The 5,558-nt window shown below is 39.4% G+C and overlaps 1 pseudogene; it reads left to right on the top strand.

Moving 5' to 3' along the window:
• Positions 1-2,756: 2,756 nt before the first annotated feature.
• LOC143537846 (adenylate isopentenyltransferase pseudogene) lies at positions 2,757-4,346 on the top strand (annotated as a pseudogene).
• The last annotated feature ends 1,212 nt before the right edge of the window (positions 4,347-5,558 follow it).

The raw sequence follows: 5,558 nt of genomic DNA, 5'->3' as shown, positions 1-5,558 counted from the left end.
TTGTTCTGGGGTAACATAGTTCCCGGGGGTTATTATTGTTCTGGGGTAACGTAGTTCCCAGAGGTTATTATTGTTCTGAGGTAACATAGTTCCCAGAGGTTATTATTGTTCTGGGGTAACATAGTTCCCAGGGGTTATTATTGTTCTGGGGTAACATAGTTCCCAGGGGTTATTATTGTTCTGGGGTAACATAGTTCCCAGGGGTTATTATTGTTCTGGGGTAACATAGTTCCCAGGGGGTTATTATTATTCTGGGGTAACGTAGTTCCCAGAGGTTATTATTGTTCTGGGGTAACATAGTTCCCAGAGGTTATTATTGTTCTGGGGTAACATAGTTCCCAGAGGTTATTATTGTTCTGGGGTAACATACTTCCCAGGGGTTATTATTGTTCTGGGGTAACGTAGTTCCCAGAGGCTATTATTGTTCTGGGGTAACACAGTTCCCAGCATAATTTCATTGCTAATAAATGGTTATTAAAATGATCTGTCAGTGTTTATTTAAATTAGTGAAACTCACCAACTATTCGTAGTTGACCCGTTTTCTTACATGCTTTCTAGGTATGCCCAAGATGGAATGATTGAAATGTGCTTAATGATCTGTGCTACTTGTTGGAAGCTTGCTGATCTATATTTTGTAATGAATATATTAATGTCTTATCGGTAAAACTCGTGTGTAACACCTAGACAGTAACGAATTAGCAACAATGTAATATGATATAAATTAATGTAGTGGTATTTTCTTTATAAGCAATGCTGTTGATATCAGATGTGTCTGTTGCATCTCGTGTACGTTTCCGCTGCAGTTACGGGGTGTTACACTAATAATATCCCAAACGGCCACGCGCCAACGTAGGTTGGGCACACCTCATAATTTGCCCGAGGATGGGAACCTTGTAATACATCCACTTTTAGTTGATATGTTTTTGCAGGTTCGGCTACGAGTCGCACAAGCACCTATGACATTATTATTATCTGGCCGTTTGTGCCTCCATTATTATTTTGAAAACAAGTTGGGATAGTCATCCTGCGTAGAAGAGGCCCTTGCGGGCCAGTCATTATCATCATATTATAGCTCATAAGCCGTAACTCGCGCATGCTTTATTTTTTTTATAGCTCGTAAGTCGCCTCGCGCACAAACTTCATTATTTTTATAGCTCGTAAGTCGCCTCGCGCGCAAGCTTCATTATTTTTATAGCTCGTAAGCTGCCTCGCGCGCAAGTTGCATTACATTATTATCAAGACGCGCACTCTATCTTCTATCAGGCCCCGCGCCACTATTGTTATGATGCGTGCTATATCTTATTCATGCCAGTGCACCATTATTATCATAAGGATCACAACATGTCACCATCATGGAGAAAACCTCTCAAAACCCAAAGACAATAAAGACAAGGCCGAAGAAAAGGGAAAAAACCGCCTCATATCCTAACACACCTTATGAAGTCCAGCGCTCCACCTAAACGCTTGCACGCCTAGGAGCAACACTGGACTTGGGGGGCTTGTAGGGGTATGGTACTAAACCCGGTTTACGACCTTAATTTATTATATCTGGTTTATTTTATTATATGGACTAATACAATATTATTGGGCTGAGGGGGTTTTGTGGAGGTAACCCTAACTGGGCTAGGCCCATTAGGGTACCATGATGGTGGCCATGAGGCTCCCTATATAAGGAGGTCTCCACCTCCTTATTAAGGGTTGTTGTTGCTCTCAATAAGAGCCACCACCATAACCATTTTTGTGTCTGTAAAACAAGAGATCCTTGAGATTTCTTAGCAGTCACCTCCACACCCCCGAAAAGCCATTGCAGATCTCAAGCAAAACCGGAGAAGAAGATCAAGACGTGGTTCGTTCGTCTCGAAATCCATGGGAACATCGTCATGGATCAGATCAGACCCATTTCATGTTTCGACAACAATTAAGTTCATTCATGAGTACAATTTATGATTGTGAATATTCCTTCTTTGTAAATACGATTGTCATTTCTTCTTTCTTGTGAAAGGAAAATAACTCTCAATTGCCTCGACTGTATATATATCATTGAAACTATAACGCCAAATCCTAAATAATTTTTAAACACACACACATAGGACCAACTATGCACACACATCTAATCCCGCATTATATTAAACAGTCGTCTGGATATAGGTTGGAGGGCCGTTTGACAAAAAAAAATTCATAGTTTGATCGTTTATCATCACAATGGCGGTATGGATATTTGACCAAATGACTATTTGAACAAATAATTTTTAAAGTTATGATCCATATGTTCAAATGAGAATAATGTAGTTATAGCCTATAGCATGATTGAATAAAATATAATACAAGATTTATAGGCAAGGTATATTCTATTAATTAAGTAGCTAAGTTAAAAGTTACATTTAACCCTACCCCACGAACTAGAGCATTCTTACCTATTTAAGTTCTCAAATTCATCCCAACAAAAACACAAACGTACGTGTTTGCCACATCCTACCACCATCACACGGCGGTGGAGGTTCACAACATCCATAGCAACATGATCAAAACATACATTCGTCTATCATCATTATCATCGTTGTCATTCAATGTATTGCATTCTGTAGAGCGCTATAATAACAATAAACCCTTAGTTTTACACTAAAACCCTAAATACTATAATTATAATTTCCAATAATATTCACTCTCTCCTACCACTCTCTCATGTACTATTATCTACTAAATGCTATCATTAATTCCTTATGAAACCACCATTTGCACCAAAGATTATCGTCATCATGGGTGCAACCGTAGCCGGAAAATCTCGCCTCTCCATCGACCTCTCAACTCGCTTCTTCAAAAACTCAGAAATCATTAACTCGGATAAAATGCAGCTATACCGCGGACTTGACATCACCACCAACAAAATCACAGGGCCGGCCCAACAGTGTAGACAACCCAAACAAGGGCTTTGGGCCACCTGTTTTCTAAGGCCCCAAATTTTTAAAAAATAATTAAGGGGAAGTTTAGTTTTGGCTGTGAATTAGCACATATGTGTGGCCCATGCAGATGAATAATAACAGTGTACGTTCAGTCGTTCATATGAAATTACATATTCTTTATTTTTGGGATGTGTATCAACGAATAAGAATAAATTCAAACTATATTTCAAGTATTTGAATATATCCGTTCACAATCAATATGCATAATCATTGTTCTATTTTAGGAATTTGTTTTCACCTTAATTGTAAATGCTCATATGTAATTGTATTATACCATAGATAAGCCTTTGTAAACGTCTTGTAGTCTCCATCCTTTATGTTTTACATCTATATATTAATCATATCTCAAGTAAATAATAACTTTGATTTTCAAACTATTACACTTGCATATGAAAACTATTATTATGAGTTAAGAAAAATCGTAAATGGTAATTTTGCAATCTATTAGCTATTTTAAACAATTAGCAAATTTTAAACAATTAAGGATCTAATTATTTTTTTCTATTTACACACACAAGCTTATATGGTAGCAAAAATAACATTCTTCTGCAAGCCAGGGAAATAACGAAACCAAGTAAAAAAGAGGCCCCGGTTTTCCATTTAGCTTTAGGCCTCCAAAAAGGTTGGGCCGGCCCTGCAAAATCACAACACAAGAACAGCAAGGCGTCCCTCACCACCTCCTCGGGGTATTCGACCCGACTCAGTCCGTTATCACCCCGATTGAGTATCGAAAACTCGCTTCCAAAACAATTACCAATATCGTGTCCCGAAATGGGCTGCCACTTGTCGTTGGTGGTTCAAACTCCGCCATCTACTCATTACTTGTAAAATAGTTCAACCCGAAATTGGACGTGTTCAACGGGCAAAATCCGGACCCGATAAGTTCTGAGCTTCGGTTTAAATGTTGCTTCATTTGGGTGGATGTTTGTGTCAAAGTTTTGGACAGGTATTTATCGAAACGGGTTGATGAGATGCTGGATACGGGTATGGTGGAGGAGCTAAAGGAGTTTTTCGGGTCGGGTGAGAACTTGCGGGTGAAACGGGCCGGGTTGGGTCAGGCGATAGGGGTTTCGGAGTTGGAAGGGTATTTTAGTAATTTTGGCAACGTTGGCGGGGCGAAATATGGGAAGTTGTACGATCAAGGTGTGAGGAGGATTAAGGAGAACACTTGTGAGCTGGCGAAGAGGCAGGTAGGTAAAATTCTCCGGTTGAAAGCGGGCGGGTGGGATATAAAGAGAATCGATGCAACGGAAGTGTTACGGATGGCGGATTCCGGCCGAGGAAAGGTGGCGGAAATATGGGAGGAGGAAGTAGTGGAAACAAGTGTAAACATGGTGAAGCAATTCTTAGAGGAATAGCTTGCTACATCTCATGCACTTTCAATTTTTATTTATTTTTTTTTTTTTACCTTTGAAACTTGTGTATGATTTTTTATTGTAAAAGTTTTCTTCTCTGGTTTTTTTTGTTTTTACAATTTGAATCGGTGAACCCAGATTAGACTTGTTGTATTCGTGTTAGACACATTTAAATTTAAAAGCATGTTATGTTTGGGTCATGTTATTATAGGTATAATATATAATGACTTAGTATACTTTATCCAATTAGTAACTTAATCTCAAGTGCACAATTCTGAAATTAGTGTTTAGTTCATTATTTTTGTTTTAATCTCTAGATACTAATCAACAACCTTGTGATTATATGTATTTAGCTTGAAATTTAGTAGCATAATTGTAGCATAATGAAAATGATTAGTGAAGAAACACGGATCTACTCTCCACTAATGGGTCCTAGATCCAATGAGTCCACAAGGTAGGATACGGTTACTGCCAACACGATATGAATACAATTCCTAAAGTCCAGTGACGTGAATCATGCAAAACAGAACACCGTGAGCTCGTTACGGGAAGGACATGAGGGGGGTCTTCCCGTAACCACCCTCCGGCGTGAGAATAAGTACCGTTCTGATGAAGAGATAAAGTACTTAAGTAAATTGAGAGAGTATAGTGATGGTGAATGAATACCTCATGATGATTGAGAGGGTATTTATAGCCGGAGGGTGTAAGGAAGTGATTGGGCCAGCTGTCCCTTTAGAAGATACCTCATAACCGTCTGGACGCGTGTCCTTATATGATAGGTTTAACTTATACGTTGCATGTGCATGTATAACAACCTGGACATCTGTCGCTTTATTATTGGTTGATGGGGTAACATTGGCCATGTGCACGGTTATAACGGCCTTGTCACGTGTCACTAGCTAATTGGCTGTAGGGTCACGTATTGCCCAAGAAAGCATCTTGGCAAGTTTTCTAGAAGGTAATTGGTTATTGACAGCTGTCCCGAAGCATTACCTTGTAGTTATTTACGCGGAAGGATATTCCTTCATGCGGATAACTTTTGAGGGTGCTGTGGAGCTTCCGCATGTGCTATGAGGGTGTTTCTTCCTCAGATGATTATGCGTATGGTTTATATGCCCCGTGGGTGTCTTATGAGGGACTTCTGATTGACCTGCGGGTATTTCTTAAGGGTATTTGGGTCCTTTTTGTACTCTACCTCTATAAGTCCCCCCCAGTCCGGTGTTTCTTCTGTGTGAAGTATTTT

The sequence above is a fragment of the Bidens hawaiensis genome, unplaced genomic scaffold, assembly GCF_021521415.1.
Source record: "Bidens hawaiensis isolate Kalapana, Puna unplaced genomic scaffold, B.hawaiensis_p1.1 tig00011409_1, whole genome shotgun sequence".
NCBI lineage: Eukaryota > Viridiplantae > Streptophyta > Magnoliopsida > Asterales > Asteraceae > Bidens > Bidens hawaiensis.
Note: the sequence above shows the minus strand (reverse complement) of the source record. Positions and strands in the feature narration are given on the sequence as shown.